This window comes from Balaenoptera borealis (assembly GCF_965194805.1).
Source record: "Balaenoptera borealis genome assembly, chromosome: 8".
NCBI lineage: Eukaryota > Metazoa > Chordata > Mammalia > Artiodactyla > Balaenopteridae > Balaenoptera > Balaenoptera borealis.
Window position 1 is genome coordinate 110,888,570 of NC_138865.1, and position 22,703 is coordinate 110,911,272.

General features: G+C 48.5%; 1 long non-coding RNA gene across 1 annotated transcript in view; it reads right to left on the reverse strand.

Moving 5' to 3' along the window:
- The window catches only part of LOC309633953, a 35,130-nt gene extending 15,107 nt beyond the window's left edge, over nt 1–20,023 (reverse strand). Inside the window, exons 1-2 of the long non-coding RNA XR_014247782.1 lie at nt 18,589–20,023; nt 13,706–18,236 (exon numbers count right to left, since the gene is read on the reverse strand). This is a non-coding gene — a long non-coding RNA (uncharacterized lncRNA). The remainder of the gene's footprint in view (nt 1–13,705; nt 18,237–18,588) is intronic.
- Between the last annotated feature and the right edge of the window lie 2,680 nt (nt 20,024–22,703).

Consider the following 22,703-nt stretch of genomic DNA (forward strand, 5'->3'; position numbering starts at 1 on the left):
AATAGCTCCCCTTTGGGCTGTGGCATGATGGTGTGTGGGAAAGTGTTTTGAGATGAGGAGTCAAGAATAGCTGGTGCAGCCGTTCTGGAAAACAGCCTGGCAGTTCCTCAAAAAGTTAAACATAGAGTTGCCATGTGACCCAGCATCACACCCCTAGGTACACACCCGAAAGAAACAAAAACAGATATCCACACAAAAACTGGTACACGAACGTTCATAGCAGCATTACTCAGCCCCAAAGCAGAAATAACCCAAATGTGTCCATCAGCTGATGAACAAATAAACAAAATATCCTTAAAATAGTAGAATATTATTCAGCCATAAAAAAGAAGCAAGTACTGCCTGCATGCTACAAAAATGGATGAAACTTGAAAACATTATAAGTGAAAGAAGTCAGGCACAAAAGGCCACATATATATGATTCCATTTATATAAAATATCCACAATAGTGACTTCCCAGGTGGTGCAGTGGTTGGCACTCCGTGCTCCCAATGCAGGGGGCCAGGTTCGATCCCTGGCCAGGGAACTAGAGCCCACATGCGTGCCGCAACTAAGAGTTTGCATGCCACAACTAAGGAGCCTGTGTGCCGCAACTAAGGGGCCCGCCTGCCACAACTAAGACCCAGTGCAACCAAATAAATAAATAAATATTAAAAAGTATATATGTATCCAGAATAGGCAAGTCCATAGAGACAGAAAGTAGACTAGTGCTTGCCTGGGGCAGGGGAAATTGGGGGGAGTGATTGCTAATGGGTACAGGGTTTCTTTGGGATAATGAGAATGTTCTGGAAATAGTGGTGATGGGTGCACAACCTTGAGAATATACTAAAAACCACTGTACACTTTAAAAGGGAGAATTTTATGGTATGAGAATTAAAAAGAAGAGGAAGAACTGGCACTGACTTTGTGCTTACTCCTCCCAGCTCTGTGCTAAGCCCTTCTTGCATCTTACCTTAATCCTCCCAACAGCCCTCTAAGGGAAGGACTCTCATTATTCCTTTTTTGTAGATGAGGAAACTGAGGCAGAGGGAAGTTCAATAACTCGCCCGAGGTTGTACAGATCCTTGCGGTGCAGGTGCAAGGTCAGTGTGGACCCTGCGGTACTTTGTACCTTTTCCTGTGACCAGTCTCTCTGTCCATCTCCCCCACAAGGCCATGGGCACCTGGGGAGGAGATGTCTCATTCTTGGACACCCAGCTCAAGGCCTGGTTCTTAGACGTTTATTGAATGGACAGAGAATTGTGCTATCTTTGCCTTCTCGGCTTGTTCACAGAGAAATCGACTTCTCACAAAAGCACAGCATCTGCTGTGAAATCTTAAGGCTGCCAGTTGCCGCTTCGCACTCGCCCTGAGGTTGCTGAGCCGATAGGCAAGAACCACCTCAAATCGAGACAAAATGCATTTGTGGTTTTGAACGAAAGTCGTTAGAAGACAAAGTCTGTCTTCCAAGGCCAAGGTTGCTCCAATTCCGTTTACTTAAAGTAGAAAGAAGACAATCCCGCCCCAGTGAGTCTGAGCCGGCTTGCAGGAAGGAGCGTTTTTTTGCTGAGTATCCACCACGAACCGCAGGAGAGAGCGGGCGGGAGACAGTGGGAGCCAAAGCAAACATTCTGAAGTCAGAGATAATGGGAGAAGGTAGGAGGAATGGGAATAGGTTTGGAGGCCAAGCAGGAAACAGGTCTGAAAGGAAGGGTGGGAAAGCAGGAAGCTTTCCGAGCTTTTATGAAAAGATGGCCCTTCTGAGTCTGGGGGGAGATCCGTTTGGAGCCGGGCTGGCTGAGACAGCACTGAGCCCACCCTGCTCCAGCAGCCGCCTCCCAAGCTGCCCCCTCCTTGCCATCCTGCACTGGGTCCCAAGGGTTCCTTCTAACAGAGAGATTGCCCCATCCCCCCGCTGCTCAAAATCCTTCCGGGGCTCCCTATTGCCTATCATTTACAGAACCATCCAGATGAAGCGTTCCAGGCTTCTGTGTCCACACACCGGCCCCAGCCCTCCATGTTCTTTCAGCTTTTCGTTGCCCCCTCTCTCTGTGGCACCAGGCTGGGATCTAATGCACCCAACTGCATGCTCTTCCCTAAATGATCTCTACCTTTCCCAGCCTTTGTATTTTTTCTTCTTCACAGCTATGTCTTACCTCCTCAAAGAGCATCTCAAGGGACTCTTTTCTCCACTGCTTAACTCTCCCTCAGGGTCTAGTCTGGTGCTGGCCATGCACCAAATCCTCAGTAATTGCCAGAAGAACTAATCAAGTCGCCAGAACGGTGGAGAGGGTTCTGGACAATCCACCTGTCTGGTCAGCTCTTTCGTAGCTGGATGTCTTAGGCTGGGGTTCCCGGGAAGCAGCCTCTGAGAAAAGGACTGGGGTCCAAACGGTTCATTTTGGAGGTGAGCTTCAGTATAGCGCGCTTTCATAAGCAGGTCGCATTCCTAGCAACTGGGGCTCCGTCCCTCTGGGGACTTCTGGGAAGTGGGATGTAACACCAGTTAGAGTTGCTGCCACCGCAAGGGGCAAGGACTCTAGGGTATTTCCCTGCCATCGCCCTTTCGTCTTGGCTGAGGGCAGTTCTGGGGGGTTTACTCCTGGGCACCTGTGGCCTGCTCCTGGCCACGCAGCTGCTCACAGCAGGACCCCACGGGCAGGTTCCAGATGAGTAGGAGGGGTGAGGGCGTGCAGCTTCACCTTCACAGGCTTCACCTCCAAATGTGGGCCCCGCTCTCCTAGCCTCTGCACCTTTGCCTGTGCTGTTCCCATTCCTGGACCACCCTCTTCCGGGCCTTTCCCACCAGGAGGTGACTTCCTACACCCCTACATGGCCCAGCCACATGGTCTCTCTCCAGAGGCTTCTCCTGACCCACCCCGGAAGAGTCCGTGCCTCCCCCAGCGGCCCCATACCACCCACTCTCTTTATCACTTGTGCAGGAATTCCCACCGCACCGACCCTGTGCTATCACTGCACCCACTAGTGGCCCCGGGGTTTTGTCTGCCTGCCCCCCTGGCCTGGGAGCCCCTTGAAGGCGAGGTCTCCATCTGGTTCATCTCTGTGCCTAGCACCCAGCAGAGTGGTGTCCAGTGAAATGAATAATTGAGTGAATAAGCAACAGTAACCTCAAATATTTGTTGACTGCTTACTATGTGCCGGACTCTGATCTAAATTCTTTACGCGTGATGACATTTAATCTACACGGCCACCCACAAGGGAGGCGCTATCATTATCTGCAACATACAGAGGAGGCATCCAAAGCAGAGAGGACTTCAGGAACGTGCCCAGGGCCTCACTGCTCTAAGTGGCCGAGTGGGGAATGATCAAGAGGACCTACCCTGGTCCCTCAGGAGCGCCACGCCCCCATAAACCAGACGAAAATGGAGGCTCAGCGGGCCCAGGGCTCCTCCAAGCCACCTTGGGCTAGGAAGCCATCTGCTGGGAGGGTGGTGAGAAAGGAGGCTGCAGAGAGGGACCTGGAGGCTGCCCTCCTGCGAGCCGGGAAACCTGCCCAGGTCTTAGATAAGTGGAGCTGAATGTGGGGTCCTGTGAGGAGCAGCCTGGGTGGGTGTGAAGGGTGTCAGGTCGCATGATTTCTGGAAGGGCAGTTTTGACAACAGACTCTCCCAGCCAGACAGCTCCTTACAGGTTTCTAAGCAGCTTCTTATCCGTGATCCCATGTGCCTCTCATGGTCCCTTCCCCAACCCTAGTGACATGGGAAGAGACAAGTCTGCCCAGGGTCACAACAGAGCTGGGACTTCAAATTAGGTGTGTGTGGCCCTGAGGGCAGTGCTCTTTCCACTGTGTCTCAGTCCTCAGTCAGGATGCAGAGCAACCTTGCTTTCCCTCAGGGCTGGGGAGAGAGAAGGGGGAGAGGGAGAGAGAGAGAGAGAGAGAGAGAGAGAGAGAGAGAGAGCCAACATTAAGTCAGGCTCTCAGTAGGTACCAGAAAAACCTCATTCCATTCTCTTCACAGCCTTATGAGAAAAAGATCATTACCCCCTTTGAAAGTTGAAGAAACTGAGGCCCAGAGAGGTTAAGCAGCTCAGCCAAAGTCACACAGCATGGGAGCGGAGAGCTAGGAGGGGGGCCAATTTGAAATGGCCCCAAAGCATAAAATCTAGCAGGTAGGTAGGAGAAGAGGACATTGGAGGGACTGTAAATTAAGTTTTGCCAAATTGGATTCGGCAACTGCACTGTTTACCTACAACCTATTAATCTATATGCACTTCATTCCAGAGATCCCTCACACCACAGAACGGGAGACAGGCTGCCTGAGAGCCCCGCAACTCAGACAATTCACCTTGCAGCAGGCATGAAGCATACAGCCAAGGTCATGAGTAAGAGGAGGATACCCACTGCTCCTGTGGCCAGAGGCAGCTGAACAGGCTGGCTGCCTACATAGTGGTCCCTAAGGCTTGAGCCTTAAGAGGTGCTAGGCTCTGTGCAGCAACCCCTGGGGGTTAGGGAGGGGCAGACGCATGAAGGCGTCTCAGAGGACAAGAAAGGACTTTGCTAGCCGCTGAAATCCCAACTGTTTCATGAAATTTTATTTGGCCTCTGGGGAAAGAACTAGCTGTGATCCAACAAGGGCAAAAATGCAGCTGCAGGAAAAAAAACTAGTCTCTTAAAATGCAAAGGCTTGAAGGTGCTTTCCAGAGATGGCACTGAGATAAATTCAGTGGTAAAAGAGACATCCTTTCGGAAAGGATGACCGTCTCGTGGGAATCACAGGTTTAGGAAAGATGTTTTTCTCAATAATATGACAGTAAGCTTGCAGCAACTGTGCAAGTTGGCTGTTAAGGAGAGCTGGAATTCTCCTTATTACATTAGAAAGGTTTGGAATTAATAGGGAATCCACCATGCAGGGTGGAATGCACTTAACAAATACCAAAGGCATTTAAAAATTGAAGACCAAAGGTTACAGTTGTATTTTATCTTTGGAGAGTTTCCCAAACACTCTCACTTGCATTAAATCACATGATCTGCAGAACCCTAACAGGGCAGGAAAGAGTGGCCAGCATTACACGTTTTCTCTAAACAAAACAAAACAAAAACAGCTTTTCTGAGATATAATCCACATGCCATACAGTTCACCCATGTAAAGGGTACAGTTCATTAGTTTTTAGTATATTCACGGAGTTGTGCAATCACCACCGCTATCTAATTTCAGAACACTTTCAAAAATAAACCCTGTATCCATTAGCGGTCATTCCAAATTCCTTCTTTCTCTCAGCCCCTGGCAACCACTAATCTACTTTCTGTCTCTATGGACTTACCTATTCCAGACATTTCATATTAATGGAATCATATAATATGTGGTATTAACGGGCTGAATTGTGTCTCCTCCCCACAAAATTCATATGTTGAAGTCCTAACCCTCAGTACCTCAGAATGTGACCCTGTTTGGAAATAGGGTTGTGTTGCAGATGTAATTAGTTAAAATGAGGTCTTTAGGGTGGACCGTAATCCAATGACTGGTGTCCTTCTAAAAAGGGGAAATTTGGACACAGGGAGAATGCAATGTGAAGATGAAGGCAGAGATTGAGGTGATGTTTCTACAAGCCCAGGAACACCGAAGATTGCCAGCAAACCACCAAAAGCTACCAGAGGCGTGAACAGATTTCCTGAGAAGAAAGCAATGCTGCTGACACCTTCATCTTGGGCTTCTAGCCTCCAGAACTAGGAGACAATAAATTTCTGTTAGTTAAGCCACCTAGTCTATGGTACTTTGTTATGGCAGCCCTGGCACTCTAATACACAGGGTCTTTAGTGGCTAGCTTCTTTCATGTAGCGTCATGTTTTCAAGGTTCATCCATGTTGTAGCATGTATCAGTACTTTATTTCTTTGAAGACCAAACCATATTCTATTGTATGGATTTTATTGTATGGATATATACCACATTTTATTTATCCATTCATCCATTGATGTAATTTGGGTCTTATTTGCTATTATGAAAAATGCTGCTATGAACATTCATGTACAAGTTTTTATATGGACATAGGTTTTCATTTCTCTTGGGTATAGACCTATATTTCTCTTTTCCAGATGCGGAAACTGAGCCCCTATGAGACGACTTGCCCGAGGTTACCAGCTAGAGCATGGAAGAACTGCCCCTCCAACTTAGAACTGTTTGATTTCAAACTCAAAGTCTTTCAACTCTATTAGGCTATACACACTCACATTCATGCAAACTCGTTCACACTTACACACGTCACACCCGCAGGACAGATAGTTCTTTGAGCCTGCTGTTTTGCCCAGGGTGCAGAAGTTCAACAAAAGCAATCAAACAGAAGTGGTGCGATACTGAGGGAGATACTGAGACGTCCAAAGGATAAATAAGTCAGGACATTGATTTGAATATCACTGAGGGAAAGACCAAAAACATTTAAAGGGGTATAAAGAGGTTAGTGAAGAGCAAATGGCTCGAATGTGGTCTCCCGTAGGGCGCACACAACTTCTATCGATTGCGACCAAATGCAATTTACCAGAAGAATAGTATGCAAGTCAAAGATGTTTATGTGAAGAGAGCCGCATTTGAAATCTGTACGGGGCTCTGCTCTCACCATCCAGTTACTCAGTGAGGGCGGGAGCAGCTTACATAAGCAAACTGGCCTCCGATGGGGCGAGCGCAGGAAGATTTGATTTCACCGTTTCTGTGAGCGAGCAGGATCAGAAGCTATTCTGAGCGGCCTCAAAGGAAAAGCGCCAGAAATCATAAATAAAGAAAAAGTCAAGCGTGTCCAGTGGCCATATCAAATGTGACATTCCTCCAGAATGTGTGAACGTGGTATCTTTCAAGCTGCTGATTCTTTAAAAAAAATAGAAAATACCTTATTTCCCAGTGACCATAGCATTCACTACAGTTAAAACCTAACAGAAGGCAAAGTGATTTGGGGCATAAAGAAAAAAGTAGCATTTGGAGGAGTGCAAGATTCAGCCTTTCATTTAACAAATATTTATTTTTGACACTCTCTCTGCCTGTCTGTCCCCACTGTTCTCGAGTTCCTCACCTTGCTTCATTTTTTTCTTTCTTATTGCTCCCTGAGCATACATTATATGTTTACCTGTGATGGTTAATTTTATGTGTCAACTTGACTGGGCCACAGAGTGCCCAGACATTTGGTCAAACATTGTTCTGGGGGTGTCTGTAAGAGTGTTTTTGGATGAGATGAACATTTAAATCAATGGACTGAGTAAAGCAGGTTGTTCTCCCTAATGTGGGTGGCCCTCATCCAGTCAATGAAGAGACGAGTAGAAGAAAAAGACCAAGCAAGTGGGAACTTTGCCTTCTTGATTGTTTGAGCTGGGACATTACTTTTTTTCTGCCCTCAGACTGGAACTTACACCATGGACTCTCCTGAATTTCAGGACTTTAGACTCAGACTGGAATTATATCACGGGCTTTCCTGGGTCTCCAGCTTGACAAATGCAGATTTGGGGAGTTCTTAGCCTCTGTAAATTGCACGAGCCAATTCCTTATACTAAATCTCTTGATATAGATAGAGATATAAATACAGATGATAGAGATAGAGATAGAGGTGTAGATATAGGTATATATATGTATATAGGTATATATCCCATTGGTTCTGTTTCTCTGGGGAAAACTACTATATTGCCCATCTCCCCTACTGGAGTGTAAGCTATCTCACCTCACTTCAGGTGATGGCTCCAGCCTCCTAATTCATCTCTCTGGTTCTGCTTTTGCCTCCTCCCCAATCCATTTTCCACCAATTGGGTGTGTCATTCTCCTGCTTAAAGACATCAGGGTTTCCTCTGGGGTAGAGAGGGCCATAGAGTGAGAGCCGGCCAGGCTCCCTGTTCTGGAGACCTGACTTTAGGCAGCCACAGATGGAGATATCTGACCCGCTCTCTGACTTAGGTGATTTGACTTTTCTCCAGGTGGCCTCATGTCTCAGGGATGCTCATCCGCATGATTTCAGCGTCACTCCCTTGGGTGAGTGATCCCTTATCCATCTGGGAGCACCTGTCAGCCAAACTGGGCCTCTCTCCCTCTTTCCTCCTCACCTCCCTCCAAGAAGGTAGGATTCACATGGGTCCAGCTCAGGCTCATCAATAGGTCAGCCCTGTCCCCAAAACCTGGTAAAGAAATGAGCTCAAACGTGTACTCAGCTCACTTGCTGGCACACTGTAAGTGCTCAAAGATGGGTAGCACTTATTTAATAACAGTTTTACCGAGATTATAATTCACACACCACAAAATTCACCCCTTTAAAGTGTGCAATTCAGTGATATATTGAGTTGTGCAACGATTACCATTACCTGTTTTTCAGAACATTTTTATCACCCCAAAAGAAACCCTGTAGGCATTAGCAGTCCCCTCTCCTTTCTGCCCTCTCTCCAGTCCCTGGTAACCACTAATCTGCTTTCTGTCTCTATGGATTTGCCTATTCTGGACATTTCATATTAAAAAAAAATCATACAACATGGGGTCTTTTGTGTCTGTGTTTTTTAATTTAGCAACATGTTTTCAAGGTTCATCCATGTTGTAGCATGTCTCAGTAATTCATTCCTTTCTATTGCCAATAATATTCTATTGTATGGATATATCACATTCTGTTTCCATCCATTCCTCATTTGATGGACATTGGGTTGTTTCTGCTTTTTGGCTATCATGAAAAATGCTTCTGTGAACACTCATGTACAAGTTTTTGTGTGGACAAATGTGTGGATGTGGGCATATAATAGTAGTAGAATTGCTGGGTCATATGGTAACTGTATATTTTACTAGTTGAGGAAATGCCAAACTGTTTTCAAAAGTGGTTTTAGTTAGGAATTCCCTGGCGGCCCAGTGGTTAGGACTCTGAGCTTTCACTGCCGAGGGCTCAGGTTCAATCCCTAGTCGGAAACTAAGATTCCACAAGCCACGCAGTGTGGCCAAAAAAAAAAGTGGCTGTAGCATTTTACATTCCCACCAGCAATGTAGGAGGGTTCTAATTTCTTCACATCCTCATCAACACTTGTTACTGTCTGTCTTTTTTGTTTTAGCCATCCTAGTAGAGGTAGCACGTAATATTCATTGTGGTGTCTGGGGTAAATGTTGGGTACTCAGGAGTCCACCCAGCCTCCCTGTCGCCCATCCTTCACCATATTCCCCCATCTCAGCCAACTCTGCTTCCACCTAGCATCCCTCATCCTTCTCCTGGCTCCATCCCTCACCTTCTTATGCACTGAGACACCCTTGTGTCAGTGGCGGTCCCACTCCCAACTAGGCAAACATCTAGAACCAAGTATGGCCAACTGCCTGAGGAATATGGCTGTTGTCTGAAGCCTCAGGTGTTAGGAACCAATGTTCTTGGCTACAGAGTCCAGCCCACATTAAGCCCAAGTACCCCATCCCTTTAGATACTGCAAGGGGAGGAGGAGTTAGCCCTGATTAAGGTCAGTTCAAGAAACAGTTAATGATGCATGGTGATAGTGGTAATACTGGTTAACATTTGTTTGTTCAGTGCTCCCCATGGGCCTGGCACGGTGCTCAGCACTGACACATATGCTCTTTATTAATCTTTACAACAATCTTATGAAGGAATATAGTTATCATTTCCATCTCACCAATGAGGAAATTCTGTTGAGAGGACAAATCACTTGCTCAAGGACACACACATGCAAACACTGTAATATAAATGCTGATCATCTGAGGCAGAATCTAAATGCTTACTTGGTATATAGGGCCTCCCTATGCTTCAGAGATGAATTAGGTGTGGTCCTGCTCTCCATCTCCAGGTACCAAAATCTGTATTAGTTTCCTATTGGTGCTGTAACAAATTAACGCAAACTTAGTTACACACAAACTTAAAACAGCACAAACTAATTATCTTATGGTTCTGGAGGTCAGAGTCTCCAGAGGGTCTTACAAGGCTGAAATGAAGAATGTGAGCTGGGCAGGGCTGCATTCTTTCTGGAGGCTCGGTGAGAGAATCCATTTTCTCATCTCCAGTCTCTGCAGGCTGCCTGTGTTCCTTTGCTCGTGGCCCCTTCCTCCATCTTCAAAGCCAGAAATGGCTTCTTTCTGTCTTTGGTTTTCCAATAATTTTTCTAGGAGTCTTAAGACTCTGCAACCATATGGATTTTTTTTCTTTTTTTTTTTTTTTAATTTAGCTCCCCTGAGGACCAGAAAGGGCCAAAGCTACCAAAAAGGGATCTAGGTTCTCAACCCTTATTAAAAATGTGGAAGTGTCTTGACACATGCTACAACATGGGTGAACCTTGAAAACATTATGCTGAATGAAAGGCCACATGATGTATGATTCCATTTATATGAAATCTCCAGAGTAGGCAAATCTATAGAGACAGAAAGTAGATTCCTGACTGCCAAGGTTTGGAGGAGTTGAGGGGAAACGGTGAATGACTGCTAATACATACAGAGTTTCTTCATGGAGTGAGGAAAGTATTCTGAAATTAGTGCACAACTTTGAATATACCACTGAACTAGACACTTTAAAAGGATGAGTTTTGTGGTACTGTAATAGGGAAGAACAAATCTGACTCCATATTGGATGTTTCTTTTACTTTAATCTTTGTATTCTATTGCTTTTGCTACAAGTTAATCACCAAAGGGATGTTGCCTATAAGCTTAAATTATACATAATGGCCCATCTCTGGGAACCCTGCCACCCATGTAATGAGCATTAAGATAAAATACCTTTGTTTAGCTCACAGGAAACCCCCTTACCAGGCCCACATGTGAATGGCTGCAGGAAGGAAGAAATCAACACATCCCCTTCGGAATCTGACTGGAACCAGGACTTTAGCTCTTCCCCTTTTAGAAGCCTGAATTCTAACTCAGAGAAGATGATTCTTTTGGACACTGGTCCAGCATCTTCTCGGTCTGCTGGTTTTCCAAATAAAGTCGCTATTCCCTGCCCCAACAACTAGTCCCTAGATTTATTGGCCTGTCGTGCAACCAGCAGTACGAACTTGGACTCGGTAACAGTATGTGAATTATATCTCAATAAGGCTGTTACTTTTTAAAATGTGATAAGTGTAAAAGGTATTTTGAAACACAGAAGAAGTCTCTTAGTCAAGTCTGGGCTTTGGGAAAGGCTGTCCAGATGATGCGATGGTCATGGCTGAAAGATGAGTTAAATGTCAAATGAAGGAAGATGGAAAGGGTATGCCAGGCAGAGGGAAGAGTGTGAATAAAGAGATGGAGGTATGAATAATCATGGCATCCCCAGAGCTCCCCTCCTGGGCCCAGTCTGCCTGGATCCAGGGCTTGATAGATGATTGTTAGACAGATGAATGGACAGATGGATGAACGGACGGGTGGATGGATGGGTGAATAGATAGATGGTGGATGAATGGATGGTGGGTGTATGGATGCAGTGGCAACATAGGCACACAGAACCCAATTAACTTATCGTATCCAACACTTATCTCAGTCTTTATGGAGCACACCCTTGATGTTTGGGTCAGGAACTTAGGGAACGTCAAAGATGAAAGACACAGCATGCCCCCTGGGGAGTTTGCAGTCCTAAGTGCAGAGCAAAGGGTCCGTTGTGGAGCTACATTACTCTTGCTGCTAGGGTACTTCCCAGGGGAGGAACCAATGGTTACATTTAGGGGACGGACAGAGAAGGTGGAATCAGAGAGATAGGCAGGAACCAGTCTGAGGTAGCCTCACCCCTTAGCTCTGCAGGGAAAAAGAAGCCATGAAATAGGACACCCTCAAGGTGGCATGCTGTCTGGGGAGGGCCCTGGCCTGGGACTTAGGAAACCTGGGTGCTTGTCCCTTTTCTGCATTTGAATCCCTGTGTAACTATGGGCTAGACACTAACCCTCTCTGGACTCTACTTCCTTGTCTGTATGATGAGCTTGAAAGTTTCAAAGGCCCTTCAGTGAAACTGAGTTGGTGGAGTCTTGAGACTCAGCAAAGCAGGGGCAGAAACAGCATTTCAAATTCGTGCCAGGCAGTGCGGGACAGAGGAAAGAGGAAAAGAGCATAATCCCGGGACTCACACCGTCCTGGACTCTCATGCAGCCACACCCCTTCCTAGACCCAATGTCTTGGGCAAGTGCCTTAACTTCCCAAGTCTAATTTCCCTCACCGCACAATAAGGTTATTAACGCTTATCTCATAGAGTTGTTGTGAGGATTTAGGTAAACTAAAAACTGTATGTAGGGCACTCAACCTATGTCAGTTTTTGAAAATGTTACTTCCCATCCCCTGATTTTATTTCTCTCTGTTTAGTGCACACATTTTAGGTCTTAATCTGCACCATGTTCCCTTTTCCTCTGAGAAGCCCTAGCACCAGGGTTGAACCCCAGCAGCCATATGAATATTACATAACCCTGTTCTCTTGGTCATAGCTGATTGGACCAAGGTGGTCACCTGACCCAAACTGGGCCAATCAGATTGAATTTGGAATTGGGGCAAGAGACACCAGTCAGACTCTGCTGGGTGCTTGAGCCAGCAAGTGACACATTTGAGAGTCAAGTTTGCTTGAGGAAACAAAGGAAGGGAGGGAGAAAGGGAGAGAATGAGGGAGAATGGGAGGGAGGAAGGAAGGAAGGAAGGAAGGAAGGAAGGAAGGAAGGAAGGAAGGAAGGGAAGATTCCTTAATGCCTTGACTTAATTTGATCAGCTACTAACCCAGGCTTTGGGTACCTCTCCTGAGACTTATCCCTGAACTGTCCAGGCTGAAGGCCTGACTGATGTCACCACATCACAGAGGGTCTTTCCTGTGGTCTGTCCCTGACAGGGACCCCTTTGAGGAACAGAGGGTTCAGGGGCAGACAAGAGGAAGGACCCTGCCGAGATGTGCTGACGTTGGCCAGGAATGGCCTCCTCCTGCTAGGTCAGAGATTAACCAGGGGGTTTGTGGCTGCCTTAAGGACTAGCGATGACTCAGGTGGTACCTGTTGAGGGTTCCTCATGAGGTTGCCCAGGACAACAAGGAAGGCCAGAATCGAAGCCTCCTGACTCCATTTTGTGCAGACAGGGCCAGGAAAACCCTTGAGGGTCCAGTGCGGTTCTGGTGCCAGGCCATGGGTTGCCGCCTGCCAAAGCTGGTCTGTTCTAGGGCCCCTGAGCTGGCTCCTCCATCTCAGCCATCCTGCTCCCTGCCCTGCCCCACTAAAGTCTCTCTCCTACCTTCATCCTACCTCCTGGCTGCCACCACCACTTCTTATTCATTCTCGGCTTCTGCTCTCTGCTTTCTTTCTGTGTCTCTTGGCTTCTTGCCTTGAAAAAACAGAGCTCTGCCTCTCTCCAGAGGCTAGCTCTCAAACCCCGAGAGAGAGGCATTTTGGCCCATTTGGTCACTGTTATCCGTGCTGGGTACTGGGCTCCCAGGCCACTGGCTGCCTTTGTGTCAGGTACACACCTTAATCCAGTATGCAAGGGTGGGTCACCCAGGTAGCTTTATTCTAGAAGGGGCTGTGGGCCTGGCAGCTCCCAGAGCATGATACATCTTTCTCCAATATACATGGGGAAGGAGCAAATGAGAGTGCGGAGGTGAATGTGCATTGAAAAGTATAATGGGCCTGCCGGCACAATATATTTATTATTTACAACATTAACAAGGCCATGATGTCACTACTCATGGAAGCTTTCCTTCCCTAGAACTTCTTGGCCAAGGGCAGTGGTTATCAATGGCCTGGTCTTTGATTTCCAAACCCCTCTCCAGGGAAGTTGCTGGGACACCCAGCCTCCCTCCACCTCCTCCCCTTAGTGCTGCTTCACCAAGAATCCTCCTTACCTGCTTCTCTGCTGCCGCTCTGGCTGCTCAGGGCTCTCCCGACAAGGCACGCAGATCCCCACGCTGCCTAAGTGCTCCCAGGTGCTTTCACTTTAGAGCTCCTGCTGCTGGGAACTTGGAACATTCCCATCAGCTGGGGAACCAGCTTCCTCTTCTTTTGAGCCCCGCCCACAGGGAGTTGGTCGGGCCGGCTATGGCCGTTCGCAAGCTTCTAGCTCACATATTCTAGCCCTTTGGAGAGAAGGCCTCGTCCTCTGTCAAGATCCCAAATTCCAGAGGAAGGACCATGACTGGTTCAGCTGGGGTCAGAGGTCCATACCTGCACAATCAGCTACAGACAAGGGCCGTGTCATAACCATCTCCATAGACAGGGACTGGGGAAGAGTGGAGGGGGTCATCCAGGGCCAAGCCTTCACACCAAGGAACCTGGCACATGTCACCATGCTGCCCTGTGCCACCAGGTCTCTGATCTCTCCCCGGCACTTGAGCCAGTGACCCAAGCTGGCACCAGTCACCTGGATTCTCTGCTTCCTCCTGGAGCGTCCTGCCCACCTCGGGCCTTCGAGACAGACTTTCTTCTCTCCCCTTTTTCGTTTGAGGGCTATTCTTTACACTCCAGGGCTGGACTCTCAGGCCCCAAATTCCCTTCACGTGTTTTGGAATCCAAGGGGTGAGGGGCAGGAAGGGCGGCCAGTTTATCAGACAGTTGGCCCTGACATCCCAGGGTTCCCAGGCTGCTATGCGGCTTAGACCCCCTTCTCCTACCTCCAATATATTATTTTTTCTTCTTTTTTGGTAATAGCTATCCTGAGATATAATTCACGTACAATACAATTCACCTGTTTAAAGTATACAATTCAATGTTTTGTTGCATAATTTGTATTCAAAATTATGAAACCATCACTACAGTCAATTTGCAGCATCTCCCTCCAAATCCCCATTAGCACCATTCCCTTTATTCACCCCAATTCCTTCCCCCGCAGCTATAGACAATCCCTAATCTACATTCTGTCTCTCTTTTTTTTTTTTTCAATTTTTTTTTTTGGCTGCGTTGGGTCTTCGTTGCAGTGCTCGGGCTTCTCTCTAGTTGCAGTGCGCAGGATTCTCTCTAGTTGTGGCGTGAGGGTTTTCTCTCTCTAGCTGTGGCTCCAGGGCACGTGGGCTCTGTAGTTTGTGGCACGTGGGCTCTCTAGTTGAGGCGCACGAGCTCAGTAGCTGTGTCGCGCAGGCTTAGTTGCCCCACAGCATGTGGGATCTTAGTTCCCCGACCAGGGATTGAACCCACGTCCTCTGCATTGGAAGGCAGATTCTTTACCACTGGACCACCAGGGAAGTCCCTACATTCTGTCTCTATGTATTTGTCTATGCCTAATATTTCAGATAAATGGAATCATACAATATACGGTCTTTTGTGACTGGCTTCTTTCACTTAAGATTTTCAAGGCTCATCCACATTGTAGCAGATATCAGTACTTGATTTCTTCTTATGGTGGAATAATATCCCATTGTATGGACAAACCGCATTTTATTTATCCATTCAGCAGCTGGTAGACAATTGGGTTGTTTCTACTTTTTGGCAGTTATGAATAATGCTGCTGTGAAGATTCATGTACAAGTTTTTGTGTGGACACATGTTTTCATTTCTCTTGGGTATATAGCTAGGAGTGGAATGACTGGGTCATACAGTAGCTCTACGTTCAACTTTTTGACGACCTGCCAGACTGTTTTCCACAGCAGATGTGTCATTTTGCTTTCCCACCAGCAGTGTACGAGGGCTCCAAGTTCTCCACATCCTCACCAACACTTGCAATTATTTGTCTTCTTGATTGCAGCCTTGAGAAGTTCTTACTGTCCATCTTCAAAGGCCTCGTTCTGAGGCCACCTCTTCCACGATCCCCTCCTTACTCCCTGGCTTCTTGCCTTGGAACTCCCCCACCTCCTTATGATTCCATGTAATGGGGCCTTTATAAAACTCAAATGATGCCATGGAAGGGCCTCATGCTGGGGCCAGAGTCAGAACCAGTTCCCCTCTGGCATGTGGTATGATTTGAACAGAGATTAGAGAAAGCCCAAGCAAACCAGCTCTCCAGAAACTGCTGTCACAGGTGAAAGCTTCCATTAGAGCTGTTCTTCTGGGACAGGGGGCTGGGCCTGAGCTTACTCAGGGCTTGATTGGTTTGTAAAACAGAAATTCACTCAGCACCATGTTAGAGACTTTTGGGGGGTGGGGGGGGGGTTGGTATTTGGCACTCATTCTCCATTGTTCCAAAAACAGCACTTTGATTTTTTTAAAGAAAATCCATTCTTCACCCTCTCTTAGTCTATTTGGTTTAGGTGGGCCTGGACCCATCCAGAGGTAATGGCCCCTGTTTGGCCAATCACAGTGAATGGTTCAGGGTGGTCACATGACCCAATCTGGGCCAGTGATAATCAGCCCTGGGACCTTTTCTAGATAAGCAAATGAGTCAGCAGAAACACTGGTCTTCAGAGGGGAAGAAAAAGAAGGGGATATGCAGAGAAAAAGCAGAAATGGGAGATTGTGTGGCCTCAGGGAAAGAGATCCATAGAGAGACATGGAGTCAGAGGCAGCCTTTTCATTCCTGTGGTTTCTGGTTATGCTTTCTGCAGTGGATTCTATGACATTCCCCCCTTTTTCTTTAAATAAATTTATTTATTTTATTTTTGGCTGCATTGGGTCTTTGTTGCTGCACTCGGGCTTTTCTCTGGTTGTGGTGAGCAGGGGCTACTCTTCGTTATGGTGCGCGGGCTCCTCATTGCAGTGGCTTCCCTTGTTGGGAGCACGGGCTCTAGGCACACGGGCTTCAGTAGTTGTGGCACACGGGCTCGGTAGTTGTGGCTTGCAGGCTGTAAAGTGCAGGCTTAGTAGTTGTGGCGCACGGGCTTCGTTGCTCCGCGGCATGTGGGGTCTTCCCGGACCAGGGCTCGAACGCATGTCTCCTGCATTGGCAGGTGGATTCTTAACCACTGCGCCACCAGGGAAGCTCCCCCCGCCATTTTATAATACACCCCATTTTTAGTTGAATTTTTTTTTTAATAAATTTATTTATTTATTTTTATATTTTTGGCTGCATTAGGTCTTCGTTGCTGTGCGCAGGCTTTCTCTAGTTGCAGTGAGTGGGGGCTACTCTTCATTGCGGAGTGGGGGCTACTCTTCATTGCGGTGCGCGGGCTTCTCACTGCGGTGGCTTCTCTTGTTGCAGAGCACAGGCTCTAGGCGCGTGGGCTTCAGTAGTTGTGTCATGCGTGCTCAGTAGTTGTGGCTCTCGGGCTCTAGAGCGCAGGCTCAGTAGTTGTGGTGCACAGGCTTAGTTGCTCCGCGGCATGTGCGATCTTCCTGGACCACGGCTCAAACCCGTGTCCCCTGCATTGGCAGGCGGATTCTTAACCACTGCACCACCAGGGAAGCCCCTAGTTGAAATTCTTGATTAGTCAAGATTCATTCAATTTTACACGACAGAAGTTCAAATCAAATTAGTTTAAACAAGAAAAAGGGGATTTCCGGGCTCACAAAATTGGAAAACTCAAGGGATAAATCCAGGTATGGTGAAATTTAGGACCTCACATTCTCAAGTGACACACCAAGAAGCTGTCTCTTTCTTTGTGTTGGTTCCTTGTTAGGTAGGTTTTCCAATGAGGTAGATAAAATGGCCCCAGCAACTCCAGGCTGTGTAGAGACCCCTGAAAGACAGCAGTTCTTTCCCAATAGTTCAGTAAGGTTGGAGACAGATTCCCATTAGGCCTTGGATCTGCCACTGCTGTCACTGCTGTTTACTTTCAGCCTAATGGGGCTGGGGGAGGGAGGGGAGGAGGAGAGAAAGAGGAAGAAAGGGCATAGCATTTGTTTAGTATCTACCAACGTGGGGGGTCACTGTTCAGCTCATTTACCTGTGATGGAGTCCATTCACAGCCTCAGCTGACTGCCTAGAGGAGGGCCTATCCTGTTCAAAGAAGGTTCCTTCCAGTGCCTGAGACTTCCAGGGCTTGAATATGCAAAGACAGGCTGGGTTTGGGACAGGGCCTGAGAAGGTTGAATTGTTCTGCCTAGGAGAGTAGAAGAATTTGGGGGGGTAAATAATAATAATAACAGCTGACATTATTAACACTCTTCTAAGTGCTTCCCATGGACTGCTTTATGAAATCCTCACCACTAAGCCTATTCAGCTTTTATTATCCTCATTAACAGATGAAATTGAGGTTCAAAGAGGTTAGGTAACTCCCATCTTATCACACAGCTGATAAGATGCAAAGCCAGGCTCATAGAGCCAGGCCATCTGGGAACAGAACTCTTGTATTTAACTACTGGACTATTTTGACTCTCAAGGAAGAGAGATGTGAAAAGGAAGATGAAGAAAAGAGCCAGAACTATTGTACAACACAGGGAATATAGCCAATATTTTATAGTAACTATAAATGAAGTATAACCTTTAAAAATTGTGAATCACTATATTGTACACCTGTAACATATAATATTGTACATCAACTATACTTCGATTAAAAAAACAAAACAGGGCTTCCCTGGTGGCGCAGTGGTTGAGAATCTGCCTGCTAATGCAGGGGACACGGGTTCGAGCCCTGGTCTGGGAAGATCCCACATGCCGCGGAGCAACTGGGCCCGTGAGCCACAACTACTGAGCCTGCGCGTCTGGAGCCTGTGCCCCGCAACGGGAGGGGCCGTGATAGTGAAAGGCCGGCGCACCGCGATGAAGAGCGGCCCCCACACCGCGATGAACAGTGGCCCCCGCTTGCTGCAACTAGAGAAAGCCCTCGCACGAAACGAAGACCCAACACAGCCAAAGATAAATAAATCAATAAATAAAGTAGCTGTTAATTAAAAAAACAAAACAAAACAAAACAAAACAAACGACAAGAGCCAGGATGAGACTGGGGAACTGGGTGAGGTAAAGGGGCCCATGAAAGCTTCTCAGGGGTAGGTTGACCAAAGAGCTTTAAGAACAGGATTGTCCAATGTCCGTTTGAAGTTGTTTATACTGTAGCACTTGAAACCATCCCTCTGACTTCCCTAAATCTCCCTCTGCCGGCCTTACACACAAATACCTTCTGTGGTGGGTTTCTGGTAGAAATAGCGGGAGGCGACGGCCACATTCCACGTCTCAGTCAGAGCTGTGTGGAAACAAAACAGCAGACCTGGGTCAGAGGCCCAATCCAGACACTAAACGAATTTAGCAGAAGTCGCCACTCTGATGCAGAGGGGAGTGTATCAAAATGTAAATCATTCCAGAACGTTCCAAAGCATTGGGGATATCTTTGCATTTCCACAGGGTATGGAATATAGATTTGAACTGATTTTTTTTTTTTGGCTGCACCGCATGTGGGATCCTAGTTCCCTGACCAGGGATGAAACCCATGTCCCCTACATTGGAAGTGCAGAGTCTTAACCACTGGACCACCAGGGAAGTCCCAGATTTGAACTGATATTTTTGAAATCATAAGGGATGGGAGGCTCCAGCTGACAAATAGGTTACATACAGATGGCAAACTGAGGCTTAGAGAGGCCCCAAACCCTGAGAATATCAGCTCCCCCTTTGCATCCCTGAGCCTCCAGCCTTGCAGACTCCAGTTTACGTTCAGCATGGGGTGGGCCAACGATGTATGTGAGAAAGGGACCAGGGAGATGACTGGAGTCCTTGGGTCTGAGTGTCTGACCCAGACCACAAGCCCTCTTGTCGGAACTGACACAGAGAGGAACTTCTAAGGGGGAGCGGGCTGGCTTTGCTGTCTTAGGTGGGAAGGGTCCCAGGGCCTGGCATGTGGCTGTACCTGTAGACGGGCCTCAAATGGCTCCTGCTATAAGGAGAGGAGAGAAAGGGGCAGGGAGCCAGGCTGAACTTGGCCAGGGACTTAGGAGAGAGATTCAGACCTGCCTGGTAAACTCTGATGAGGAGAAACTCTGGAACGCTGGGCCCCCCGGGGGAGGGCACCGCTGGCCGGGGCAGGGGCTGTCTCAGAGGCGGCCCTCAGCAGCAGCCAGAGCCAGAGGAGGGGGATGCAGGAAGCAGGGAGGTAAACTTGTCCCGCTGTCCACCTGGGCAGACTCAAGGCCATTAGGTTTCCCAGAGCAGCTGAGAGACGCATCTTGTCGGCTGCCAAAGGGGCCCGGAGGACGGGCAGGATCTGGCTGCTGCAGGGCTCTTAGGCGAGTTCCTGCAGCTTTTCCTCCCTCTTCTAAATGTTATGTTGGCTTCTCTGAGGCTCCCTTCTCCTCGCTGCCTCTTCCCGTCCTCTGCTTTCCCTCCAAGGCTGCAGCATCCCCTCTACCTGATGACTCCCAGGTGTCCACCTCCTGAGAGTCCCCGACCTCGTGTCCACCCCCCTCCCCCGGATTGCCACACACCCCTCACAGCACAGGCCCCGGTCCACACTCCTCTCTGCAGCTCTAGGCATTGGGAGCAGGACTCCTTTCTTCAGCCCCTTCCTTTCCTTAGCCCCCACCCCTCCAGGAGAGAGCTAGACCTCAGGGTCAGGTCCCCCGACGGAGCCACGTTTATCAGTGGGTGGGCGCTGGGGAAATCCAATCCCACACTAGGCCGTGTCCCCCACTTGGCTGAAGCGTTCCTCTTCCTGTGCCTTCGAATCTGTGCTCTCCCTCTGCTGCCTTCCCATCCCTGCTGCAGAGGTGGTTGGCTAAGCGTGGCCCAAGCTCGCTGCTGCAGGCTCCTTCCTCTCTGGAAGGTCATTTGCATGACTTTGCTGCTTCAGGCCTGTCCCACTTTGGGCTTGGCCTTGGAGGGAGAGGTCTCCTTGGGCCTTAAACTGACCTGGGTGAGGGTGCTTGGCACTGGGTCGAGGGCAGAAGCCCAACCAATAACACAGTGACCCCGCGTTTCCTGTGATACAGCTCTCCCAGACCGTGCGTGGACGGGTGAGTGGAGGAGAGACAGGTGTCCTTCCTGGGTCCCTCTGTCTGATACATGCAGTAACGCCTCATTCCATCCTGATTTCTAACGGTCTTTCCCCTTCAAATCCGATTCCCTTTTTGTGTTTCCCTTGTAAATGGTTTATTAAGGACTTTTAGGTCATTGGGTTACATTATTGCACAGTTTTATTTTTCTAATAATGGCTACCAGCTGGACTCTGTGAACCCCTCCACCAGTAGGGAGTTATGCACCTTTCACAGTACTTGATCCAGTTTCTAACATTCAGACACTTTTGGTTATAAAAGCAATCTCATTCTGGTTAAGATCGGGTCGTTTTAAAACTTTGGGCTCAGATTTTATTCTAAACTTGCTTTTTCCTCCACAAGGTAAGGTAAGCTGGTAGCTCTGGGGGCTTGAGGTGTGAGTGTGTGTGCACGTGAATGTGTGGTCTGTCACACACACACACACACACACACACACACACACACACACACACACACACCCTTCCTCTGGGCTCACCCCCCAGGGCTGGGGTTAGGGGAGAAGAAGGAGGGAAATGGCTGTCCCTCCCGTGGCATCTGGCCAGGCTTTTGTGAGTCGTGTCTGTGGTGGAATTAGTTCAATGTCTGCAGGTCTGCTGGTAGTAGGTGGAGGCCCCCAGGGTCCCACTGACCAGGGACTCAATTCCCAGCCCCTCCCCCAGGTACTGGTGGTTCCTCCCCAGACAAACTACACCTTCCAGGGACCCCTCAGCCATATCTCTCCAGTGCCAAGACTCCAGCCCCAAGCTGAGAAGGTTCCAGGGAGCCTGCCGCCTCCGGCCCCTTCAACCTCCACTCCTGTGCTCTGCTCAACCTCTCTGCCTCCCAGGAGCCAGAACCCAAAGGACTTCACCCTGGCATTGTGCCACCACATCCACCTCTGGTGGCCCTGGGGCAGGTGGCAGCCCATGGCTAAGCAGACATCCAACCGGGGAATGACGTGTCAATCTCCCCTCTCGCAGTCACCCCCAGACTTTACAGGCAGTACCCTTGGGCTCCCATTTCTCCACTTGGGGGAGGAGAGCCACCATGGCACTTCCTCTCCCCTGCAGGGCCCTGAGTTGGGGAGGAGGGCATTTTGTGATTGGTCATTCCCTCAAAAGGCGAGGAGTTTCTCCAGGCTCTGATGCTCTCCACGGTAAAACCCACCAAATCTGTTGGGCCTCTCTCCCCCTGCAGGCTCAGAGTCTCAGCGTGATCTCTGGGACGAAGATTCCTATCAGGACCTCCTGCTGTGCTGTTACACCTGCCTGGCTGACAGCATCTGCCCACGCTGGGCTGGGACCCCAGAGGCCCGGGAGTCATCCTAACCACCTTCCTCTTCTTTTTGCTGCCCCATGACAAACTCTCCTCAGCCATCAGACCCACTTCTCTGCTCCCCATTCAATCGGGGCCCCACCCATTCTCACCTGGACAGGCCCCTCAATGCTTCCCCTGCCCCAGTTCCTTCCATCAGTGGCAGTGACCGTCCTAAAACTCTTAAAATGTTAGTCTAGTTATATCCCTCCCCCTAACATCCTCTGATGGTTCCCTAATACCTAGAAAATATTCTAGGCCTCTCTCAATTTGAAGTCCAGCCTCAGCTCCAGCTAAATCCACACTCATACCCACTGCTTAGCCCCTGGTGGCTTCATCTAGTGCACAGCTTGACAACTGGTAGTGACCGGCCCCTGGATCTGTGTTGAGGACTGTGATCAATTAGTGATGCCTGCCACGGGCCCAGGGTTGGCAGAGCTGCAGGGTTTCTGCCACCCTGCTCTAGTTGTTCCAAACTGTGCACCTTTTCCCACCTGCAGTCCACCCTGGACTCTCCACAGCACATACACTGCGTTATTGCCACCGTAAACTCTCCACTTGTCCCCACCCTTGCACACGCCATTACCCCTGGCGAGACTCCCCTCTACCGGTCCTCCATCTGTCAAGCCACCCCTCACTTTTCTGTCTTTCTATTTAACTGGGGTGACCTTGCATCTTGGTTTGCCCAGGTCTATGCTGTGGCCCCATCATAATTATTAGCAGAATCCCTTTACTCTCATGCATGTCCCAGTCTGCACTATGAAT